The following is a 27801-nucleotide window of genomic DNA, read 5'->3' on the forward strand; positions in this document are numbered from 1 at the left end:
TCACTGTCTTACCTTCATCCATAGCCCTGGTGACTGACTCAAAGAAGTCAACCAGGTTGAGCAGGCATGATCTCCCTTTCACAAAGCCAAATTGCGTGGGGTCTAAGTTTGGAGATTTCCTATATTTTTGTTAATCAGGTCCATGATGATGTGCCCCATAGCTTTACATATCAGACTTGTCAGGCTAATGGGGTGATAATTCCCAGGGTCTGCAGTCACTCCCTCTTTATGGAGAGGGATGACTGTAGCAGTGTGCCATTTGGTAGGGACAAAGCCTGAGGTGAGGCTGTGACTGAACAGGGCACACAGATGTGGTGTCAATTCGCTTTGTAGTTCATGTAGAACACAGCCAGGAATATTATTGGGTCCAATGGAAGCTGTATTCTTGGCCTTAGACAATGCAACTTTAACCTGTGCTGCAGTAATGATGGGTGCCTGGCATTCTTCTGGTATTGTGATTGGTTCTTTGGTGGGGGAGGGGTAAAGTTGGCACTGAATCTGTCGGCCAGTATGTTGGCAATATCTGTTGGCTGAGTATAGGGGGTTTCCATTGTGCAGTATCTCAGAGCAAATCTGGGTATTGCCATGGAGGTTCTTGATATAGCTATAGAAGTCTTTGTGATTATTTTTAGTGTCTGCCACAATTCTGCCTTCATAGCTGACTTTAGAGGATTTGATGAGGGATCTCAACTTTTTGTTGAGGCTAATAATGGAGTTTTTCGAGTCTTCACCTTATTCTGCAACAGTTTCTTCCTTCTGTTGTAGAGTTTATTAATGGCAGGAGACCACCAGATTGGCTTCCTTTTTTTGGAGGAGATCGTCTTGGTTCTGTTGGGTATGGCTTGTTCCATGCATTTGTGTACATGTTCATACAGTGCATTGGTGTATGATTCGGCAGTCATGCAGCTATTTTCCAATGGCATGGGTGCTGCGAAGTTAGCCACCTCTGTTTTTAGGAGTCCAAAGTCAGCTTTGGAGAAGTTTTTCAAGGTGGTTACCATTGTAGGGGGTGTGTCTGAGATGTAGATTTCCATGGTGATTAGTTTATGGTTGGATCTGACCAGGGACGGATTGACTACTGGTGTAGTGCCACAGTTGCCCATGTTAATAATAACCAGGTCAAGGATGTTGCTTCCTCTAGTGGGGGTCAGAATGAGCTTGTCCAGCGCATTGGAATTGATGAATTCCAGGAAGCGTTGAACCAGTGTATTGGTGCTTGAGTAGTTTTCCCAGTTGATGGAGGGGTAGTTGAAGTCTCCTAGTAAGAGTGTTGGGTTAGACCTTGATAGATTCCAGGGTGCTTAGGAACATAGAGTGAGAGTCTAGGGACATGGTTGGGGACCTATAGCAGGCTATGACCTGGATCGCCATCTTACCCAATGTTAGTTGTACCTGAAATATCTCAGATGCGTTATGCTGGGCTACTAGTCTGGAGGTGTGCATATCCTTTATGAATAAGGAGACACTACCGCCTTTGAAGCTTTGGACCATGTTTCAGGGCCAAAAGGTGTGGAATAAGTTACAGCCTGGTAGCACAGGGGTGCTTTCTGCCACTTTAAACCAGGTCTCTGTTATGGCACAAATGTTGGTGTTCTCTATTTTGAGGAGTGCTTCGAACAACTGCATCTTCAGATTTAGACTTCTAGCTTTGAGTAGCATGACCCTCAGATTGCATTTATTGATAGTTGTTATGGTGGTAATTTGATCTTTGGAACACCACCTAAAAAGGCACTATAGGAGTGGCAAGAGCCTTAGCCAGTACCCGGAAACCCAGGGGTGACAGATGCAGGCCATCTCTGGCAAAGCATTGAGGTCTGTCAGTCATGTCATCCCAAGCAGACAAATACTGGATCCCCTTAAAATGACACTAGAAACTTAGCCAATTGTTGAAGTCAATCATTTTTTGTTTGTACTGCAGTATCATTCTGGATGATGGTTGGATAATGCTCAGGGCTACTGTCATACCTGCCTGGACCACATAATCCAAGAGCTCCACCATGTCTCTTTTCATGTAGTCCAGGGAGGTGCATCTCAGGTCATTCACACCCACATGGACAACGACAGAGTCATATTGTACTTGTTGTGGAGTGACCTGAGTGCATGTATTATGTGTCGGATTCTGGAACCTGATAGACAGTTAACTGTTACCTTCTCCTTATTCAACATAGTGAGTGGGACATCTGTGTGCCTCACTGTTGAGTCACCTATGATTAGTGTATTGGGCAAGGTGCTTAGCCTTAGGGGCTTAGGTTGAGGGGCACACTGTGGAGGTGAGCTGTGTGTCCTGTTATTTGTGCTGTGTTGTGGTGGTTGAGTGCATTTCTGTCTTGGGGGTCTCTGCTGTTTGGGTAAATTTTTATTGAGATCCTCCATGAAGCTGGGTGTGTGTTTTTTGTTTTTATGTGAGAGCTGTGATAGTGGGTGTTCTGGAGGGCTATGTGTTCCGTGTGGTGTGGTGCAGGTGTTGACCTTATCCTCTTGACTAGCTAGCCCGGTCTTGGCTGGAGAGTGCATATCTTCCAATTTGGTGATATAAGTGCATCTGTCACAAGTCTGAGTGTTGGGAGGTAAGAGGAGAGGGTTGTCTGTGTACATGAGGCAGTTGCTGCACTGCCTCAGAATGCCCAAATGCACCAGGTTAATAGGAGAAAGCACAGGGAGCTGCCCTTTAATCATGCATGGAGGGGCGATCATAACTACTAAGTACTGGAGCTATTTCCTTGAAGATTGACTGGTACTGATGGCACTTAGGTGTGCTACAATAACTGCTACAAAAACCTGTTGAAGTGCAAAGTTATTCGGCTATTTGAAGTGCAAGAGAGAAAGAACTAGTAAGATCTAAAGGAAAAAACTGAAGAGCAGACTTTCTGGCACCAGTAATAGTTTGCCTCAGCTTGGCACCGCAGTGCGGAGCTTAAACAAGTGCAAACCCACAGAAACGTGGGCTTTTAAACCAGAAAGTTAAAAGGGATGGAAAAACTGCCCAAACTGTTAATAAACTACAATTTCTGGGCCAGAATGATTATAATCTAACTAAATCTAACTGAATAGCTTACAAAAAGTAAGAGATAAACAAAGACTTTAATAAATCCACTGCAAATGGTTCAGAACATAAATAAAAAGGTAATTTAAATAATTGCATTTAGCTGGTTATCAATAAACAAATACTTAAGTATTAAGAACTCTTGTAAGGTCATTTTGTTGACTGATTTTCAGCATATGTATAAGAGATTTCCTAAATCAGTTATTAAACTTAGAATAATCTAGGGCAAACAAGGTGAGTTCTGGGAAAACTAAAAGGACAACAACGAAAAATCTCTTGGAGTAGTTCAGCATGTGCTTTCTGAGAGAAGACCCCTACAGATGATACAACTAGGTGGATCAGTTTCGTTGAAGCAATACATCTTAGGCCAGCTAAGTGTGGTGGGTTGGTGGGCTTTAAGGATTTCCCGCGGGACGCAATGATGGAGATGCTGGGTGGACGGATTGGTGTGATGAGGTAGATGATTTTTCTGAGCTATGATACAGAATTGGAATTGCCTGGACATGGTAATGCCTGGCTATGTCTAATTGTGGTGGCTGCCAAAAAAGCAATGACTAGCAAATGGAAATCAAAAATCTAAACCAACTATATTAGAAGTAGTGAATATAGTAACAGAGATAAAACAACTGGAATTGAGATCTTTAGAAAAGGGTAGGAGCAAACTACATAGGCAAAAATGGGAAATGTGAGAACAAAGCATACAGGGGAGGAATGAGGTTTAAATGAAGGCAGGACTTAAATGAACTATATAACGTTTGACTGAAAATGATTGGGTAGATTATAAGTGATGCATAATGTTTGCAACTGAGAGTGTGTCAGTATGGTTGTGTTGTAAAATGCTTGCGACTAGGATTGTGTCAGCGTAGTTTGTTTTCATTTATATAAATGTATGATTGCTTATTTCATAAGCAATGGTTTAATAAAGATGTTTCTTGTTTAAAAAAGTTGCAGGGATTGAATAATTTATGTAATGTTGCTTAGGTTATATGGTATATAGCAATAATGTTTGTTAATGTTAATTTGTTACTACAGTTTGATTACTTTTGTATATTTGCCTATGTCACAAGTGATAATTCAATAAAGGTGTTAAAAAAGCCAAATCTGCCTGTTGCTGCATAAAGTAGCCTTTGATACTTTTTTAAAATGTAAATGTGATACTTTTGACTGCATTTCTGCAGGTGTGTCCCATTTGAAGATATTTCTGTTGGAGTTAGGATTATTTGTGTTTTATAGCAATTCCATATTATACCTCTAATTTAATTTGACATTTAGAATATCACTTAAAGAAGAATAATAGAATAGAATAGATATGCTCTATCTTCTATATTCTATAGAATAGAATCAAGAAAAATCTTAATGATTGGATGGGAAATAGGAAATTCACCCCGGGGATCACCTCTGTGGCTCTGCTCGACAGGAGCACAGGAAAATAATTTTCTTGGGTGGCGAAAGCCAGGGTACCTTTTTGCCTAGGCTTATATAGGCCCTAGGGCCAATAGCCTAGTACCTACCTATGAGCCTATGAACCTATAATAAATATAGTGTCAGATATTGTGCATGTAATATTCTCTTCTATGAGGTGTACTACTACAACTGTACATACAGGGGAGGAATGAGGTTTAAAAAAAGGCAGGACTTATATGACTACAACTGTAGTCTGTATTTCACACATTCATTGATCATGCCTAAAATGTGTCAATTTATAGTCTACATATGTATGTATTTAGCAGAAGTCAATAAGAATATATGTTTAACCAAATTAAACAATATGTTAATGGAATTGATATATTGTTATTTAATAAGGGTGTATCTTTCTCTTTATTCCTGCTCTGCAAAAACAAAATCCTAATTTCAGAATAGCGATTGCTGCATTCATACAGCATTATGACATACACATCTCTTTTTTGATACCTGTTTTATCTAATCTAGTCTGGCAAGATGCCAGTGTTTATATCAGAAAACAGTGGGCGTAAGGCAGGAACCAGTTCTGAACAGGATGCCAGCTCAACTAAGGAAACATACATACTTAGGAGCTATATGAATATGACCAAGTCATCTATCCATGTCTTTGGAATATGGAATGAAACCATAGATCCTGGTGGAAAAAAAAACATGCACTCACATGCAGGGAGGATATGGAAACTCCACAATGTACCCCAACCAGGAAGTAAACTGGAGAACCAAGCTCTGACAGCAATGCTAACCCCTGCACTGTCAAACAACACTGCCCATTAAATGTCATCACTGAGTTACTTTTATTGCACTTTTTATATGCATTATTTTTTTCTAGTTATTATTTGGGTTGGGAACAGGATGCTGATGTAACTAAATTTACATATATTTTTTTGCCTCCAACCCATTTACATCTAGGTGTTAAACAGTTATAAATATATTTTCCACAAAAGTGAAAAACAGACATAAAAAGGAGGCTTGACACACTAAATATTACATATAGTTCAACATGCTATATAAAGTAGTTGGTTCATATAAGCAAATAAATCATGTCCACTATGCATTGTACCTCATTTTGTCTCCCATCTCTAGCACCAGGTGTGTTCACTGCCATTCACTTAGTAGTTCTGGAAGTAGCCTTTAAGACAATGGCTCCAGTTTCTGTAGCAGATGAGTTAACAATGACATTTGGATAAAGAAGCCAGCCTATTAGGGTATAACTGAACAAATGTTCTCAGGCCTTACCTCTTAACCATTCATGATTTTGATTAAAATTTTAGCTCTGTCCCTCTTAATCTTCCCTAAAATGGGTGATTTTTGGATAAAAAGTGGTGAATTACACTTAATAAATCATGACAATAATTAATGTTATGGATGCCTTTTACAGTACTTCAGAAAATATATATTAATTCACATCAATATCTCATGTTAATACTACTAATCATTTAAATGTGGCCCCAATTTTCCATGATTATTTCGTAAACTGTCGCTGATTCTGTTGAGATTTGTCCCTGTCTTGTTGAGGGCTATGCTTTCAACTGTTTCTGATTTTGCAGGACATTGTATCTTTGCCCTGCCCCCTATTACAATTTTGACTTTCTGATAAGTCACTGAGGACTACAGTCAGTCAGTAATGTCAGGCATTAGTGTTTCATACTTAGTGTTTTCATACATTGTTTTATTTAGGAAATGCATGTTTATACAAAAAAAAAATCTTCTTTTAACTATTTTAATAAATTAAAGCAAAATTTTAAAATTGTCCCTGATTTTGGGCTACTTCCTCCCCCATAAATTCTGTCCAAAACTCTTCAGAAGAGACGGATAACTGGTGCCAGAGCCATGGCCTAAAGCTAAATGCCAAAAAGTGCATAGTCATCCCCTTTGGGAAAAACAAAGTGCCCACAAATTACCACATAGGTGGTAATCCATTAAGTACGGAAGAAGTAATTAGGGATTTGGGGACCCAAGTAGATAGCAATCTCTCCTTTGACAATCACATTGCCAAAGTGGTTAGAAAGACCTTCTATATAGCCCACCTTATCACAAAAGGGTTCACATCTAGATCAAGAGAGGTCATTGTGCCCCTCTACTCATCACTCATCAGGCCCATAATTGAATACAATGCTCCATTTGGGATGTACCTTACCCGACACCTGCAGCAACTGGAAAGACCCCAAAAGTACCTCACCAAGAGGATCAAGGGACTCAAACAGATGCCCTACACAGTTAGGCTAAAGAAACTCCAGCTCTACTCAGTTGCTTACCACCTACTCAGAGGTGATCTGTGCCTGACGTATAAAGCCATGTCCAACCCAGAATTAATGGACATGCTCCACCTCAGGAAATCCAAATCCCTTAGAGCTACACGCTCCAGGGACTTAAACCTCACCACAGAAATAAATAGGACATGCTGGAGGGACAGATTCATATCCCAGAGGTTCCCCTCACTCTGGAACAAAATCCCAATCCATGTTAGGTAGAGTCCCTCAATGACCCTCTTCAAGAGAAATCTTGACAAGTGGATGGCAGATAGTAGGTCTACCCCTGGGATCTCTTCTGTGTCCCTACTAGACAGAGGCACAGTAAACTAACCTCAAAAGGGCTATCTTCTGTGACCTACTTTACAGAGGCATAGTCAACTAATCTAAAAGGGTGGCGAAAGCCAAACACACTCTGACTGGGCTTATAAATGCCCTAGGGCAGATAGCCTAGTATCAACCTATGAACCTAAGTTGTGATGTATGACTCACGTTGGATCTTAAGATGCATAATTTACAGCACCAAATCCATTTATGCATGTGCAGCACAGAAAAAATCATGGCACAGGTATAGCATTAAGCACATAAACTGTACTCTATAGAAGGCATAGCTTGCTGCCAGCTTCAGTTTTGGGTGCACTGTTTTTACTTGCTTATTTGCTGGAGTTCTTGCCCTCTATCCCTCCATCATTTGGGGTTGCCAATCATACCCTGGAATTTTATGCTGTATCTTTTCTGCTTCCATTCCTACTGACCTTTAAGTCACCACAACTGCTCATCCGTTTCCATTACGGGGACAAGAATAATTCATGGCATGGCTTATTCCTGTATCAATGATAGGCCAGTAACTCTGTTAATCTTGCTGAGCTCCTCATCTCTCTAACGCCAGTGTTTTCAGAGTCTCTGAAACATCTGCTGCCACACTATATAAAGTACACACTACTGTGAAAAGCATGGAACACAAAGTCACACTAGTGAGACTGCAAACCCGCACTAATTTGCCCCATCTGTGTCCCATTATAATATGTCAGTGGAGCAACAGGTAGCATACTTGCCTTTGGTGCAGAAGGCTGTGGGTTCTATTTCACCCCAAGTAGATCAATTGCTGACGCTGCAGTGCAGCAGAAGGAGGGGTGCTGCACACCTGAGTGTGCCATCCTTCAGCTGAGACGTTAAAATGAAGCCCCATTTGCTTGAGTTGTCTGTCTCTCAATGTATTTACAAGATCCCATGGCACTAATCAAAAAGAGTAGGGAAAATTTTTCATTGCACTGGCTAAATTTCCCCTAATAGTATCTCAGGTCTCCCATGTAAAGAAGCAGAACTAACCCAGACAACAAAGGATTTAAAAAAATGTGTTCATCCATGTCAAAACCCAAATAATGTTAAAGTACAGTTTACACAACACTGAAGTGCATAAGAACAGTTTCAGTAGCTCACTACTGTAGAATTACATCTTATGTGTGCATCTTATTTCAATGTGCACCACCTCTACAACTCAGCTACACAGTATCGCTCATGTATAACATAACAACCACAGGTGCAGCTTGTACCTGTTACCATAAATTCAGCATAAAGTTTTAATCAGGTATGGCAATGCAGCCAATAGGAAAAACTTTTAAAGCTCATTTTAATATTGCAGCACAAATTAATTATAAGTAGTTAACACTTAAAAGTATACTATATTAATCATCAACTACAAACCATACTTACAGGAATATTCAACATTAAGTATACAGAACGGATTATGAAATTGATTTATGTCACCTTTTTGTCCAACTTTGCTCTTCAGGTTCACAGTATCTGCACAGCTTATTGAAACAATGTTAAAGTTTTGGTGCTTGCTATAGCAAAAAACCTGACATTGACTGACAAAGCAGCTGTGAGGTCAGCTAAAGCAGCTCATATGTATCTGAAACCTAAAAGAAAATTAAATGTTGTTCAACTGACAGTCTTAAGAAAGGAATGAAGACACCATTATAGTATACCTGGTAATTTCAAACATTTCCCTTTGCTGTTTATATGGCAATCATTTTCTAGTTGCCTGCACTGTTTATCTCAGACTGAAAAACAAGTCAAACAAATAATCTGCTTTTGACAATGCAATTTCATGAGCCATCATTCAGCTTTTATACAGTAATGCAAAAGCATATTTTTGCCATTTAAATGTAATTATCTTACAAAGTTTTGTAGCATTAGTTGCATCTGCTAAAATGTTCATAAATGTATTCATTTTCTGTCTATATTTTTACAATGTAACTCGGGTGCTACGTCACCTTGATGCTTATGTGACCGATATTAATCAGTACAGTAACTATGCTTGTAAATGATAAGAGAATTTTCAGATGATAAATAAAGAAAAAACAGTGCCTAGGACAAACTATTTTAAATAGTCTAAGCTCAAAGCTTAACTTTGTTTGGTGTAGTGCAGTTTGCTGTTACAGTCCCACAGGACGCAAAGACACACACAGAAAGGCAGAAAACATGATTAACTTGTAATCCACTTCTCTACTGCCAGTAAAGTTATGCAAATTTACCAAAACATCAAACTGGAAAATAAGAGTTGTTGTCAACCACAAAAAGAGAACATAAAATGGATACTGCTGTTTAGAAATGAATGTGTTCTTAGTTTAACAGTTATGTCATTCTCTTATGTACCAGAAGCTTATGATGAAAACAATAATTTCAAATTTCAGAACTACCAAAACTGGATATCATATTCCTATTGCACAAACGTTATGCGGGGCTTAATCAATGCCTGCTAGACATTCCCTGTACTTGGAAAACGCTCTCATCTCAGTCTCTTAAAAAATAGTAGTTTACTAAGTGTAGGCACTACCAACATTCATCTAAGTTGAAAAAACAGAAGAGTACAACGTCTAGCAACAACTGTTTAGTCACACCCCTGTCGTACCTTCTGCACTTGTAAAAAAACGTTCAGACTGATCAATCGCACAATCAGACTGAGTAAAACATTGTTGAAAGGTAAACAATGCAAATGACAATAAGAGCTACAGATTTTTTTTTTCAAATAATAAGTGGAAAATGGCTATGGCTTAATGTCAAGACCACTTCTGCTTGACATCTACTTCTTAGAGCTCCTGGACACTAATCCAGACAAATGGCTAATGAAATTTGCCATGAACTGCAAGCTGGATGTTGTTGTTGTTTGCTCAGCATCTGATACCATGTTACTACAACAAGGGCTGAAACACACAAATCAATGGTGTATTAAAAATGGATTTAAATTAAATGCAAAGAAGTGTAGCACTGTTATCTTTGGTAGTAAATCTCAAAACAGCAGCTTACAGTATAGAAACACCCTGCTCCAGACTGATGACATCATCTGAAATTTTGACATTTTCCTTTTTAATTCTTATACAATTCCCTATACTTTGACTACCACACTGCAACAGTAGTCAGGAAATCCTTCTGTTTAGTCCAATTAATATCTAAAGTTATCATATCCAGGACAAAATAAGTTATAATTCCTCTACTGTCTGCCCTGATCAAACCAATTATAGAATATGTATCTACCCAAATACAGCAAGTGCAAGAAAGTGGCAGATGTCTCAAACTAAGAAGATCACTGGACTAATGACGCTCAGCTAAAAACATAGGCTTGAAGCTGATGCCCTATACTTCGTCACTTACAGACACCTAAGGACCCGCCCTCCTTCATCGCATACATCTCCTACACCCCACAAAAAATGACTCAATAAACACTTGAACCGAAGACTTGAATCCCTATCAACAAATCAGTAAGACACACTGTAGGGGATTTATTATGCAGCACTTCACTTATTCCTGGGAAAATCTTAGATTACATATAAAATAAAGTGATCCCCTCACTTCTCTTAAGGCAAACATTTACAATTGGCTGGACAATCATAAATTCATCCTGGGCCTGACCTTTGTTTTGACCTCTTGGAGGTAGTAGCAACCCTATGATGATGGGTATTGGCAAGGAGATTATATCCCATGGACTGACTTTGCCTTGTAAACCACACAAATCTGTGAAATAAAATGGCTGATTATACTGTTTTGGTCCTTTAAAAGAGAATACCATGATTATATTTTTCTGCATATAAGCTATTTCAAGGTTTCTATAATTTGGGATTGACCCATACTGGAAAATTATCTGCACTGGAAATTAATCATATTCTTATTATGTACATAAAAATTCAGAACAAAGGCAAAATGAGGTTAAGGGCCTGATGCTGAAGGAAAAGACACACAGCAAGAGGTCTGAGATGTAAAAAGAAGCTGAAACAGGCAACCAGCATACCACCGATACAAAGACAACAAAACACTGTAGATACATTGGGAATGCATTAACTAGATGAGCAATTAAAATATTAGTGTATGGAGAATCAAAGTGATCTTATATTAATTGCAATTATTTTTATTATTTTAAATTTCCTTTTTTGTTGTTATATCTTACTTTCTTAAGCATACTTTACTATACTTAGCACGTTTAGCACTCAAATATTATTATTAGCAAACTCAGCTTTGACTATACTGGTACCCATACATGCTAAAGCTATCTTTTTCAGAGAGAAATCTGTACAGTATTTTCTACCTAAAAAGTACCAGAACAGCAAGAAATAGATAACTTCCAAGCTTCTTCCATATCCTGTATATTTAATGGTAGCGACTAAATGCATTCATTAGTATGGAAACTGGTTTTATACTTTTTAAAACCTAACTTACATGAAGATTTCTGATCAACTTAAGTATGGTATACAGGTCCACTGAAGTATTGTTTTTATTTTGCTTATTGCTAACAAACAGAGTCTGGTCCTCCAGATAACTCCTTGTTTATAAGTGCCAACTATTACCTTTTGTCAAGTCAACCAGCTAACTCAAATTCACATGTTATATAAACAAAGCTGTGGGAACCTAGCTCACAGATGCCTTAGAATGACTACTGATGAAGAACATGTCACAAAAAATATGTACATGCACAAACTGGTGCTCCTTAACCTGGTCATACTATCAAAAAGGAAGCAAAGGCGTGACATTCAGCATCAGTGTAATATCTACACAAATTAAAGTAATGAAAAGAAACATAAGGAGGTTCCTTTTTAGTCTGCTTCACAATGACACAGTTCAATAAAGAAACAAGATTACAAAAACTGTTCTCCATTGGAAGAATCGATCAACATCAAATCAGTTCAGACAATCAACAACCAGACCAAAGCTATACAAACATATTCGTGCACAACCATTCTAACTAATGTAGCATGTTGAGGAGCCTATTTGGCACACACAAAATGCTTTACATCCTCAAAGTAATAAAGTGGTTTTGCCTGACTAAGCAACTCAGCAACCATGAAGTACCTGGAAGATTTTGTGGAAGACAGTTTGCAGAAACAAACAATGCAGGACATAAAACATGTGCAAAATATTACCATTCCACACACAGATGTCACAGTCAAATGATAGCTGTTATACTTTTTTAAGAATAATTAGTGTTAACAAAAGTATAAACACTGGCTGCTGCTCATTATGGGCTCCTTTATTTTATTATATACTTATTAGCAAGGACCGATATGTATTTTATACACTGAATGGCAAACAGAAAATTAAATAGTTTGCAATATAACTTCTTTACAGAACATTTCTGGAACTTAACCCAGAGGTTCTCAAACTTTCAAAACATTCTCAGCTATGCATGTTGCTAACACTTTATACATAGGTAATGGTGAAAGCATCTACAGGATATTATCTGGTAAATTACAGTATTGTTTGCATATGTGAAATAGCAACGCTGTGTATAGTTAGAAAAAATACAGACATTAATTGATTTTCCACTTGTTTTCCATAAACTGCATTAAAATACAGATCAGTTATATATGCAACTAGAAATATGAGCACACAGCAGTTTAACTAGTATAGTTTAAAAAGAGCTATGTTCCTGAAATGCTGTCTTCTAATCAATTGTTCACCTAAGGGAAAGAATACAATACCAGACATAGGTTCAGCTACATGTGAAGTCACCAAAAGGGTCACTTTCTACTGTTATATTTGTCTTGAATCTTTTTATTTGTGTATTCTGATGTATACGACAAGAATATCTTAAAAAAATAGACAACCGAGTGGAGATTTTAAAAAAGAAATCAACACTGGTATACTATAAGATTAATTGCAGTAGCATTCATATGTGGTGTGAAACTATGACTGATAAGTTATACAATAGTGCCTAAGTTTAAAATAAGAACACGTCAAATCCTGATGTATTTAGAGGAGTAGAAGAACAAATTTGCATAGTCCATCAAGAAATTCTTACTAAACGTGTTAAATCTGTCTATAAAGAAAAGTAGAATTTCATTGAAAAACATAAAGCAGACCTAAAGCAGTCACAACAAATAACGTCTGATATGAATTGTGTGAAGATGTGCACTGCAACAGGACAACAACTACACACAGCACTCACTTACACCATTTTTTGTAACACAAAACAGACAGAGGCGTGATTTACACACATTTAACACAAACGTAGAACACACTTATGAAAATAATACAATACTCAACATTTTTCAAGATAAATTCTTGTTGTCACTAGCAAAACCTAATATCACAAAAGTAGAGCATTTGCATAATGACTATTTCCCTTTTCAGAAAAGTGGATGCCTTAATGTTACCTCCTCCTTTAAAGCTATAGCACAATAGTAAGAACCACTAATGCAGCAACAAGTTGTAAAGTTACAAACGTACATCTTTATGCAATTATTGAATATAACTCAAGATTACAAGATACTGAGTAGTTAAAGTAGCTCAAATGAAAATTTCTGCAGTACTGAAAAGTTTATGCTGTATGTATCTGTGGATGTAACTGTAAACTGCATGCTGAAAAGCTGAGACAAGTTTTAAAACTAGTAAACAGACCCCACTGTAAAGCAGTTTACACTATTTCTAACAAAATATTTTTTTCTAAACATTTAGATCTATTAATTCAGAAATAAGAAACATGGGGGATATTAGTAAAATAAGCGCATTATGCAAGTGAATAGAATAAACTGATTTGTATTACACATTCATTATGTGAAAAAACAAGGTCACATAATATTATATGTCTTAACTACAATTATGCCTCTTAAATGTCACACATTGTAAGTTAAACCACATATTTTAGTTCTAAAATTTGCTTTTCGGTACAAGAGGGAAGGCAGATTTACTCATTGCCGAATGACATTTTAGAGAGTAAATGTGATGCTTTGGATTACACAAAGATTAGGCTATACACATTGCTGTGCTGTTTACACAGGGTCTTTTGCAACCAGTTCCAAGCTCTATCACACATGCCAGACATTTTGCTCACGTCAGACATTAAGTCACATATTCTGCTGAAGTAAGGTTGAGAGTGGTGCCAGTAATAGTTTTCCCCCAAACTTTACAAATAACAAATAAAAACATAATGCAAAACAGAGAGCATAAGAGTACTGTGATACTGACAGTGAAGGTTATGATCTGGTGTTGCAAGAAATGAATGCCTGTTATCTTCCTTCAAAACAACATGGTGGGGAGGGGGCTCAGTTTTCCCACCTGCTCAGCCAGACAGTGTTGGAAGACACAGTAATGATGGGGAGGAACTTGAAGACTTCTTTGACCATGCCTGCCTTCCAAGAGATCTTATAGTGGGCACTACATAGTGACATAATACCTCTGACCTATGACTTACAACTTAAGAAAAAAAATGCAAACATTCATCTCTCCTTTCATTAGCCACAACTTTTTAATGCTTTCCTTGCACAAATAAACAAATAACATTTCAGAAAGCAATTATTGCAATAATCAAACGGTATCTGTGCAGCTCTGTGAGATAGAGATGTTAAGATGCATAACTTGAAACACATACGAAATCTTTAAATCCACACAGCTGACAGAAGAAAAAGCAAGGCAGATAATGTCACTCACGCTGCTGTTCTCGCCAGTCCAATGCACCATCGCTTGGTTATGAGATGCATCACCCTTAAGCACAAACGAGCTGCTGGTAAGGGATACTTGATCTGCGGTCGAAGCTCTCCTGAAGCGTGAAGCTGCAGCTGGTCCTTCCAGAGTTACATCTCCATCCCGATGAAGGGTTCGCCCATCTCTTTCCGTAGCCTCCTGAAGCCGGTGCCAAATGCTTCTGAATGACATGGGCAGCCCCCCGCTTTGCACAGAGCACCCCGCCATCCCGAGTAACAGGGCAAGGAAAAGCACCGCCTGGGTGAAGCGCGGCTGTGTGCTGGAGAGGGGCGCCCTACCACCGCTTCCTCCTGTAGGAGCAAGCAGGGTCCCCCTTTGCGCCATGATCACTGCCTTCGGACAGTGACAGTCTGGAATGAGGATGGAAGAGAAAGATGTTACAGAACAGGGGCAGACAGGAGGGTTTCCAACCCAAAGCGAGGGTTTCGGCTGCAGAGCGCTGCTTTTCAAGGTAGTGCTTCTCTACTCCCAAGCAGATAGTGGGACTGAGAAACAGCACCACCAGGCGGCCCACTCAAGGACTCAAGCTCCTCGCCAGGCGCTTCTGCTTGGAAATGTGCCTGCATTCTTTAGTATTTAATATTTTACGCTGTGTGCATTATCCCATTCAAAAGTTTTTCGTGCGTGTTTCTGTGTCTGCACACAACCACACACACACACACACACACACACACACACGCACACACCAAAGCAGGTGTATGTGCCCGGTAATCAAAGTCAATCGATAAGAAATGAAAAAGACATGGATAACATTTTTATTTTACATTTGCTTATTAGGGTGATACACTGATCACAACTGATTATTTGCAGGCACTGCTGGTGTAAAATAAATCTCAAAGAAAATAAAAGAGAACAGAAAGACAGTAAACTTACTGTGAATATCAAAATAACAGTAAACAATGATATGCACACACAGGCGCGCGCGCGCGCGCGCACACACACACACACAGCTTTGTGTGTGTGTGTGTGTGTGTGTGTGTGCGTGTGTGTGTGTGTGTGTCATTCTATGTCCATCAAAAATAATGGGCGTCACCAGAACAATCATTAGGAAACTTCAAAAACGTTATATCTTTGTTGTCTTGTTTAATCATTTCAGTTCTCTTTTGCTCATCTCTATCATATACATTCGTTGTTTTGTCTCCTTTCATAATTTTAAGAGCATTCTAATTCTTGCAGGTTGTAAAACATACTATTTTCTCAACACCAATTTATGCCAGATCCATTCCATCCTTTTTATCTCCGTCTGCTATTTTCATCTCCATTTGTACAAAATCAAAACCCGTTATTGTACTGTTGATAACACATCGTAATTACTTCCTACTAGTCTCTGATGTGCCAGTATCAAAATATAAAGCCCAATTATAAGTTATTTGTTTATGTTACTTGGATGCAGCCAAAGCCTTCCTGTAAAAAAGCAGAACATCCAAACAATAAATAAGCAGAATATCCAACGACGACCAATGGAGTGAATGTCTGTTGCCAATTTATAACTGAGCTTAAAATTACCAAAGGAGACAGAACAACGAATGTGTATGATAGAGATGAGCAAATGAGAACTCAAATTATTAAACAAGACAACAAAGATATAATGTTTTCGAAGTTGCCTAATGATCGTTCTAGTGAGATCCATTGTTTTTGACGGACATAGAATGACACACACGGAGTTTAATGTAGATACGATAAAGAAGGGAAAAGGAAAGTTGATTGGCTAGAGATGCAACCAAATGCTATTTAGCCTTGTATATTAATATCAGTGAAGAAATCCTGAATTTTGATTGAAAAGGACGAAGATATTTTTTGAGTGGATGGCATTACTTTTAAATATTTTAGCTTCATTTGATGAATTTGTTCTGAAAAAGGGTTGTAAGAACCTGAAAGCGCTCGTCCATTATTATTTTATTATTTTATTAAAGTCTTTGAATTTTAAATTTTGTTTCTCGATTATATTTTGCACAAAATTAAGACCAGTGGTGAGTGAAGAAAGCTACGACCTGGCTGCTGTGGAAGCAGTGTTGGTATTAGTAGTTGTAATTTTTCTACAATGCCACACTTTAGTGGGGACCTTTTTCATTTGGTTATTGTTTATATATATGCATATATATATATATATATATATATATATATATATATGTGTATATATGCATATATATATATATATGTGTATATATGCATATATATATATATATATGCATATATATATATATATGTATATATGCATATATATATATATATATATGTATATATGCATATATATATATATATATATGTATATATGCATATATATATATATATATATATATATATATATATGCATATATATATATATATATATATGTATATATGCATATATATATATATATATATATATATATATATATATGTATATATGCATATATATATGTATATAAATATATATATATGTATATATGCATATATATATATATATATATGCATATATATATATATATATATATATATATATATATATATATATATATATACATATATACATGCATATATATATATATATATATATATACACACACATGTATGGCCACATACAACTCAGGTAGACATCCTCCTATTAACAAAATGCCACTGGTTTTAGAACCAGTGTTTGCAAAGCCTTCCCCAGTGCAACAGTCAGGCCACAGTCAGCCCACAGTATAAACCACAGGCTGTCACAATTAGCTGCAAGCAAAAGTCAGTGAAGGCTTTAAGGTCAATAGAGACTAGGCTAATGACCTGTAAGTTTCTTGGAGAGAAAGCACAAAATTTCAAGGAAATACTCGGGGCACTAGCCCTCAGGAAAAAGTGTAAGTAGCTAGAGTTGAAGAAGAATGCCAGCACCCCAAAACAGCAGATATGAGGATTTTTAGAACAGCTATGGAAATGAGCTGCATAAGAAAAGATGTTGAAGGTGGAATGCAGAAGTCCAGGAAGTCATCAAAAGAAAGGAGTACAGAGAAAAAGATGGAGATAGAAAAGACAGACCAGGCTCAGAAAGAATACTGGTTGGCTAACAAAAAGGCTAAGAGAGTTGTAATAGCAACAAACAAGGCATCAGATGCACTTCTACCAAGTGACCCAATAGATGCTACAAAGAAACTCTATCAGTTTGCAAATCAAAGACAGTAAGAAAAGGAAAAAAGATAACCATCAGACAAGGGCATCAAATGCAACTGAAAGGACTACTTCCAGCAGCCATTGAATAAAGAAAGCACCACCGAAGCTGTACTGCCTCAGACACAGTCTATGATGAAAGAAGAGAAGCCCACCCTCGAAAAACTAAAAGCAGCAAAACTCAAGTCAGGGAAAGCAGCAAGCTCAGATAAGGCCACCGCAGATATGCTCAAGTTGTTGGGTGAGTTAGGAATGAATTAGCAGTGTGGAGAGAATGACAGATCTCAGATGACTAGAGAAAAAGCATTTTAGTGCTGCTGTACAAAAACAAAGGGCACATTCACAACTATGGGCATTATATAGGTATTAAACTCCTGTCACACTGCATGCATGTTCTAGAAATGGTATTTAATAAATAAATGCTCAGTGCAGTAGAATTTTAGATGGGAGATGAGAATAATACCTATTTATTGACCAAGTAGACCCACTAGACATACAGTGCCTTTTCAGGGGTGACCCAGGAGTATTGTCTGGTTAAATGACTTTCTCAAGGTCACACATCTGGCAAACAAGGGCTGTGAGAATCAAACCCTGTACCTCAGGAACTACAGCTTGAAACATTACCCTCTGTGTAAACTGCCAACAAGATAATTGAGAAAAATTTAGAAATGAGGAAAGATGGACGACACAGTGGTGAAATGGTAGCATTGTCGCCTCACAGCAAGAGGGTCTTCAGTTCAATTCTCAGCTGGGGTGCCTTCTTCGTGGAGTCTGCATGTCCTCCCTGTGTTTGTGTGGGTTTCCTCTGGGTGCTCCAGTTTCCTCCCATGTTACAAAGACATGAGTCTGGAGCATTTCTCCCTGGGTCTCTGCTGAAAATTGGCTTTGTTCCAAGTCGGACTTTCCTGGTTAACAAATGTTAAATAAAATAAAAAAAAATAAAGACTCCAACTGGACATTTCTACAAACAATGCTTCTGGATCACCACACCATCCCTCTCTTTCTGCACAAACTAATCAACCTTAACTTCTCCCCCGCTACTGTTGCATGGTTTTCCAGCTACCTCACTGACAGATTTCAAGCAGTGAAGTGGCAATCTGCACTCTCCCTTCCTCTCCCAGTTAAAATGGGTGTCTCTCAGGGATCCATCTTTGGTCCACTACTTTTCAACATCTTCGCTAATTTTCTTTATTCTTCCTGTTCTCAGTCATCACTGGTCCAATACACTGATGACTCTGCTGTCATCACAATTGCTGACTCTCACTCTGAATTCATCTCTGCAACACAGACTTCCTTTAACTCAGTAGAAAACTGGCTTTCTGATAGCCACCTTATCCTTAACCCCAAAAAAACTAAGCTACTACTTTTTCTTCCTAAAAACTACAACCACATTAAATCCACTTTCACAATCCTGTCCCTCAATAACAGACACATTGAGGTGGAAACTAGCACTAAACTTCTTGGTGTCATCATTGACAACCAACTTAAATGTGATCTACACATTAACAACTGCATCAAGAAAACTCATCAGAAACTATGGTTCCTCTACCATAACAAAACATTTCTCACCAGTGAAGCTAAAGTATGCCTACCTCCTACCCAGTCTATTATATGGCTCTCAAACTCTTACTTGCCTCAACTCCACACTCCTTGACAAACTTGAATCTACCTACAACAAGATAGCCAAATTTATAGCCCATCAAACTTACAAGTCACATCACTGTCTCTCACTCAAACACCTTAACTGGGTAGAACTTCCTCACCAGCTTCTTCTCCCTCAACTCCAGATCATCAGCTCTATCCTTTATCAGCCTTCTTACTGTCCTACCCTATCATCTGTCATCTCCCACTATTCACCTGCTAGATCCCTCTGGTGCTCTAACCTAGATCTGCTACAAATCCACAAACCCAAACATACAACAACACAAAATATCCAAAAAAATACACTTAAGAGACAGTCACTGGAAACAAACTCCAACTTTTAATGGTGGTTATGGTACCTCGGCAAACAGCCTTCAAGGAATAACATAAGCCACCAGCCATTCCCATTTTTTGTTAAACTGCTCCAATTAAACAATCATCTCATCACCCAATAATCTACTACAAGAACCTGCTTAAACAAGCATACCCTTAAAAAGGGTAAAATATTTTTCCATATACAATGAATTACAAAACATCATATATACAGTGTTATAACTTATACATTTAAATTCACTTCCAGATTCATACCTTTAGGTTTTAAAGAATTATAATTAAAAATGAGCCTGCTTTCCATTTGTAACAAACTAGCTAAAAAATCCTCACCCCTAGCAAGAAAAGGTGTGGCCAACACACTAAAGAAGAAACTAACATTAGAACCTCCATGTGCATTAATAAAGTGTTTGGCTACTGGGCTATCCATATTCCTGTTTCTAATATGTCCCAAATGTTCAAGAATTCTAACTTTTACCATGTGTTTTGTCTGTCCAACATACCACCTCACAGGAGTACACCCACACCCTACAATATAAACTACCCCACAAGAAACACATGAAATCTTCCCATAGAACAAAATAATTTACCATTAATTTTTCTACCTGAAATGTTCTTAATCCTATTACATACATTACATCTTCTACAACGTCAGGAACCCATGTTAGCCCCCTGGAAAGAAACCTTCTTAAAACCTAACAACTCCCTTAAATTTAAATATCTTTGATAAGAAAATATGACATGTGAAGGGAACAAATGCTTTAGTTGCTCATCTTCACATACTACAGGCCACAAATCTTTCACTGACCTCCTCAAAATATCAGAAAATGGGGAAAATCTGCTAACAAAAAACAATATTTTATCCTGCCTATCAGTTTTCTGATCAGAATGATGCCTTTTAAAACCATCATAACTACTGACTCCTTCTACAGCTACTACCCCCACCTTTAACACACTATCCTTAGTATTTTTAAACTGATGCTAGAATAATCCCTTTGCAACAATTTCCATTCCACCTTCATAAACTGTTCTCCCTAGGGCTACCATAATTCTTTGTATGTAAAAAAGGACAAAAAAAATGTGCTGCTACCAGCACATATTATTTCGTCCTCTTAGGTAGCAGAGCAAAACGGTATACTAGCCAATCAAAAACACGCACAGCGGACCCTCTTCTGTTTAATGCGGAACATCATACAGTTCCGCATTGAACTGAGCTCCGTTTTTTGATTGGCTCATATACCAGTATACGAGCCAATCAAAAACACGCACAACAGACCCTCTTCTGTTCAATGCGGAACATCAAGCTGTTCCGCATTGAACAGAGCTCTGCTTTTCAATTGGCTCATATACCGGTATACGAGCCAATCAAAAAAAAAAAAAACAAAGTGGAGAAAAAACTCCAAAATAGGGATGTCTGCTTTTTGAAACCCGGACAAATTGCAGAATTTTCAAAAACCGCTCAGAAAAGAGGACGTGTCCGGGGAAATCCGGACATATGGTAACCTTAGTTCTCCCACCAAATTCTTATTGGAAGTACTCTCATAAATCCTTTTAAATTCACCCATAGGCAATGCTTCCATAAGATGTGATGGGTACATACTACTGGCCTGTAAAAAAATTATTAACTGCAGTAGGCTTTACATGGGGTTTATTTTCTACCTTCAAATCTTCCTTGTCATAAAATTCCACATCCAAAAATTGTATATTCATTCTATTTACAGTAAAGGTAAACTTCAATCCCAATTCATTCTGGTTTAACTGATCAATAAATACAGAAAACTCATCCAAATTTCTCCTACATATAACAATTAAATCATCAATGTAACACTTAAAATAAACATTCTTTACAAAAAATATGTAGAATAAATTAATCTATTCTCAAAAAAGGCCATAACAATAATAGCATAGCTGATGGCAAAAGAAGTCCCCATCACTGTGCCTTCTTTTTTGCAAAAAGTAATCACCCCCAAAACAAAAATAATTATGTGTTAAACAAAATTCAAGGCTGTACGTGGTACCTCCCCTAACATTAAAAGAACTGTTCTAATCCCCACCTTCTTTTAATATTGCTGTATAAAGCTTTAATATATACTGTAGCCCAGTAAAAATCTTTACACCACTGAATTTTCTTCACTTCCTGACAAATATCAGCAGTGCACTTAATATGGGAAGGAATTTTAGATAGAAAGTTCTTTAAATGAAAATACAAAAAGATCCCAATATTTTGCATAAATGACCCCACACCTGCCACAATTGGTCTACTGGAGGGGGGGGTCATTTAAATTTTTGTGAACTTTAGGGATGGCATACAAAATAGGATCTTTGGGATATTTAACAAACAACTTACTTACATCCCTCTCTGTGAAAAAACTAAGGGCCGGATTCATGATGGCTTGCACGGAGTCTAAGAGTAGTGTAAGACTCCATGCAGCCATCATGTCCGACGAGCGATCCACGAACAGCCTGCAGGGGCGTGTAAGAGAGCTCCTAAAATGGCTCTTACACGGACAGGGCTTGGATATGCAAATTATCTCACTTGCACCCGAAAGGCATGCAAATGAGGTAATTTTACGATCCAGGAAGCACAAACCTGTCTGTGTAAGAGCCGTGTTATCTGCAGAAATGCACTCAGTTGACAACTGAGTACCATTCTGCAAATAGCACAATGGAGCCTTGTCAGCTCCAAATAAAGGTTGTATATGTTCCAGGAAGCATGCCAATGGCCAAATATGTGGCCATTGGCAACGTACCTCCATGCGAAATTAAAATAAAAATGTTTTTTTTTCGGCCGTTGACGATGTTTAAACGTAGCGCAGCACTGCGCAAATGGGCTGCGCTAAAAAAAAAAAAAATCAACAGAAAAATATTTAAAACCCATAAACATGAGTTTTATGCAAACCATCAATATACAATGTAAGGGAATAGCAGGCTGAAAACAACATGTCCACCTAGTAGGGTTGCTAAGGGGGGGGAAGCTCAGTGTAAGGCATGTAACTAAGCATTAGTAGGCAATCCTATGTAAATGAGTGTTAGGATAGTGAATCACACTTTTACATAGCATATGAGCACATTCCCTAGAGTGTAGGAGTAGGATAAGGGGGAGTAACAGAGTAGGAGATAGGTGACATCACAGGGGGGTATGTATGAAAGAAATGAAGCTCATTGGAGCAGAGTGGGATGTGAAAGCTGTCAGTAAGACATCATGGAAAGAGGTGTGTCAACAGGTAGACATGGGAAAGCCAAGAAATGGAAGGTGTACACTGTGGATAACACCAAAGTTTCTTACTGAGCGTGCATGCACGCGTGTGCACGCTGGGAAGCCCGAGTAAGCATGTATAAGGCTATTTAAAGAGTTATAAGCACATTTGCGCTGGTGTGCGCGTGTTTTAACCCAAATAAGCAAGTTGTAGTCCATCTAAACATGAGTGCACGCATGTTAGCTGCTGTGCACATGTTTTCCATTGTATGTGCGTCGCTCCCCCCTGAGGAAACAGAGAGGAAAAAGGAAGTACAATAAATTGTAGGAAGCTACCAGGTACTAGCATAGCTAGCAGGTGAAAACAATCAGAATCAGGCAATTACACAGGCAGAACAGTAGCCCAGCCCAGCACTGAAAACTCTGCAAACAACAGTGCAGTATGTTTCTCTCAACAGACACTGCAACACTGGAGTAAGCTACTAGAAGTAAAAACTGAAAAAGCTTCACTCAGACAAAAAATGCTAGGGGCTGCCATAGCTGTTATAAGGCGACATATGCAACATGCTGAGGGTGGTGACAATACAAATGCTGCCGGACAACCCACAGTGAGGAGACGGAGAAGAGTGTACAGGCCCAGGGTCACCTACCATGGGTTACATGAGCTGGAGATAGTGGAGCACTATAGAGTGGACAGAGACCTCCTGCAGCAAATTGTTGAGCTGTGCAGGCCACGCCTCACACACAGAACCAACAGAGGGGAACCCATCCCAGTGGAAACCAAGGTATGTGTTGGCCTAAGAATACTAGCAACAGGTACCTTCCAGAGACCAACTGGTGATATGATGGGGATATCACAGACATCAGCATCCAGGGTACTGCACCAGTTCCTGGATGCCATGTCAGCACATGTCAGTGATCATGTATATTTCCCCAATTCCAGTGAGGTATTGGCCAGCAATATGCATCTCTTCCAGAAAATAGCAGAATACCCTGAGGTAGTGGGTGCAATAGACTGCACACATATACGCATCAAAGCACCAGCCAGTGAGCGGGGTAGGGCCTACATTAACCGCAAGGGCTTCCCCTCCATCAACTGCCAGGTTGTGTGTGATGCCCAGGGCATAATAATGAATGTGTGTGCTGGCTGCCCTGGAAGCTACCATGATTCCCATATCTGGCATCTGACACAGCTGTACCAGACATTTGCCAGTGGGGACATCCCACATGGTCACCTACTGGGGGATGCTGGCTATGCACTGGAGCAGTGGCTGATGACACCCATCAAAAATGCACACACACCTGAACAGGAACGCCATAATGAGGCACACGCACAAACACATAATGTAATAGAGCATGTGTTTGGGCTGCTCAAGTCACGGTTCCGGGGCTTGGCCACATCTGGTGGAGCCTTGCAGTACTCACCAACTACATGTACCCAAATTGTCATGGTATGTGCTATGCTACATAATATGATTCTGTGAAAACAGCTGCAGCAGGACCAGCATAGGCCCAGCTCAAACAGCCCCTAACCATTGCCAAGGCCATCACAGGCAGAGCGTGACTCGGAGGAGGAACAACCTGAGCCTGCCCCAGTAGGCAGAAGGAGGCGTGCCCAGTATGCCTTGGCCTTGGCAAAGAAGCAACACATAGCACATACACTGTCTCAGTAGGAACCCTGGAAATTATACCTCTCTCTGACTCACACATATAGTAAAAGGGATGCCTAAGTTGACACAACCTGCTTTCAAACATGTACAGGGAGTGTAGTATGTGCATCCAACATAGGCAGCCCTGCAGCACCACCTGAGGCATGATTGCCATGAGGCATGATTGCCATGTGTTAAGCAATGTAACACCATGTAGTATATGCAAACTTGATGACCCTGAGTAACATCCTTCCCTCACCAAGCATGATGCCACAATATGAAGACAAGATGATCATTTACAACAATTGGCTTAAGTATTGTTGTTAGTCAAAGGGGATCCAATGCCTGTCAGCCTGGGATGACATGCTGAGCAAGACACAATGCTCTGCTAGGGATGGCTTGCACCTATCACCCCTGGCCTTTTGGATACTGGCAAAGGCTGTTGTCACCCCCATAGTGCTTTGAATAGGTAAGGCTCAAAACACAAACCCACCTCCATAGGTATCACAAGGGATATGGAACTAGAAGTAATGCTACCCAATGCCAGAATTCTAAACTGCAAGATGCATGCAGTCCAAACTCTACTCAGCATGGAGAATGTTGATATCTGTGCAGTAACAGAAACCTGGTTCAAGGCTCACAAGAGCACCCTAGCACTACCAGGTTACACCTCATACCATACTTTACAGCCCCAAAACATGGAACAAACTACAAAAGGAGGATGAGTATCAATAATTGTCAAGGATACCCACACCCCCAGGTTGATGCCACAGCATGAAGCAGCACAGACTATCCACGTGCAAGTAACAGTGGCTAAAACTGCCTCCCAGTTCGTAGCCTGCTACACACCACCCTCCTAAATCCAGGAACCCCACTTGGCCTACTGGAGAACACATGAAAATATGAAGGTCTCTCCAAACAACATTATATTGGGTGACTGCAACTACCCAAACATAGACTGGGAGCATTATTCTAGCTCCAACACCCTAGGCCAAAGGTTCATAGAATTCATAAACCGAAATGCTATGGAACAACTTGTCACCACTCCCACAAGAGGGGTAAACATACTAGACCTGATAATCACCAACATGGGGACTCTATGGCCAAGACGAGAAGTGCATCCCTCACTGGTAAGATCAGACCATATAGTAATCTCACTGGATATTCACATCCTGACCCCAGTTCCTGGCCAGAAAACCACAGTGAAAAACATGTGTAAAGCAAATTATGCACTCCTCCAAACTGAGATGGAATCCATTAAAGCCCTTGTGCCTGTGGAAAATATGGCCCAGACCTCAGAACCCTTTATAAATGCATGCTATGAACACCTTCAGGAATGCATGGATTATGCAATCCCAAATAAAACTAAGACCCAATCCTCCAAAGGCAGGCATCCTGTCTGGTGGATCCCAGCCATCAACAAACCATGCAAGAGAAGGAGAATGCTACTACATGATAGAGCAAAACCCAAAAATGGAAGGCATCACTGATCAGTATTATGATAAAAAACTATGGCCACACATAAAATCCTCTAAGGCCAGCTACAAGATAAAAATTGTACAGGACACTAAGGATAACCACAAGGCTTTCTTTACTGATGGTAGAAACCTGGGTGGGAATTCCCAGATATGCTCAGAATTAGTCCAAAATGACAAACAATACACTAAACCCACAGACATTTCCAACATCCGACCTGACAGGTTCAGTGCAAACTTCTACCCCCCCCACCACCACCACCAAAAGGCCGAACATCTATCCCAGCAGAGTGCTGACCCCCTGACATTGCAGATGCTCAGGTAACAGCAAGCATCTCCAAAGCAAAACACGCAGCATCAGTGGGACCAGATGGTGTCCCGGGCTGCATCCAACATGAAGTCCAAGAAGAATTGAACACCAAATAAAACCACTGCTCAATCTCAGCCTTACCACAGGATATGTACCCAAAGAGCAGTGCACAGCAACAGTGGTCCCTCTCCACAAAGGTGGTGCCTGAATGGATACTGCAAACTATCACCCCAGAATCCTGACTAGCTTGGTCTGCAAAGCTATGGAAAGGATCATCATGGACCTCAGAAATAAAGATATTGCGGACCTACAGACACTGGACCCTACCCAGTGTGGCTTACTTAAGGGCGGATCCTGCCCCTTAAACCTGGTTGAGTCATTTGAAACAGTCACCAAGGCCATTGATGAGGGAAAGGTGGTCCACACAGCCTACCTGGACCTTGCAAAAGCCTTCCATACAATACCCCACTTGGTTATTATAGATAAGCTCACCAGCTTAAATAAAAATCCCTATGTCACTAGATGGGTTGCAAACTGGCTCAAGGATAGAACTGACATGGTCAGAAATGCTGGAGCCATGTCAGAGTCCAACCAGCTACAACTGGCATCCCACAAGGCTCGGTCCTGGAACCCCCCTTGTTTGGTATATATTTCTCGGAGGTACAGGCCAACATGGAAGGACTGTGTCTGAACAAGTTTGCAGTGACTACAAACTGAGCACCATATCTGACCCTCCAGCTGACATAAGCATCCTACAAAAGGGCCTCATAGAAACAGACAACTGGTGCCAGAGCCATGTCATCAAGCTAAACGCAAAAAGTGTATAGTCATCCCCTTTGGAAAAACAGTAAGTGCCCACCAATTACCACATAGGTGGTAACCCATTAAGTACAGAAGAAGTAATAAGAGACCTGGGGACACAAGTTGATAGAAATCTCACATTTGACAACCATGTGGCTGTAGTGGTTATAATAACATTTCATATACCCACCTAATCATGAAGGTATTCACATCTACATCAGGGGAGGTCATCGTGCCTCTTCAGTTATCCTTCATCAGGCTCACAATTGAGTACAATGCCCCTTGTGGGATGTACCTTAGCAGAAACCTCCAGTAACTGGAAAGACCCCAAAAATACCTCACCAGGAGGATCAAAGGGCTATTGGCAAAGGCTCTTGCTACCCCCATAGTGCCTTTTTTAGGCAAGGCTCAAAAGACAAATCCACCTCCATAGGTATCACAAGGGATAAGAAACTAAGAGTAATGCTACTCAACGCCAGAAGTCTAAACCTCAAGATGCATGCACTCGAAACTCTCCTTAGCATGGAGAACATCGATATCTGTGCAGTA

The sequence above is a fragment of the Protopterus annectens genome, chromosome 2.part1 (genome assembly GCF_019279795.1).
Source record: "Protopterus annectens isolate FY-2018-M chromosome 2.part1, PAN1.0, whole genome shotgun sequence".
Lineage (NCBI taxonomy): Eukaryota > Metazoa > Chordata > Ceratodontiformes > Protopteridae > Protopterus > Protopterus annectens.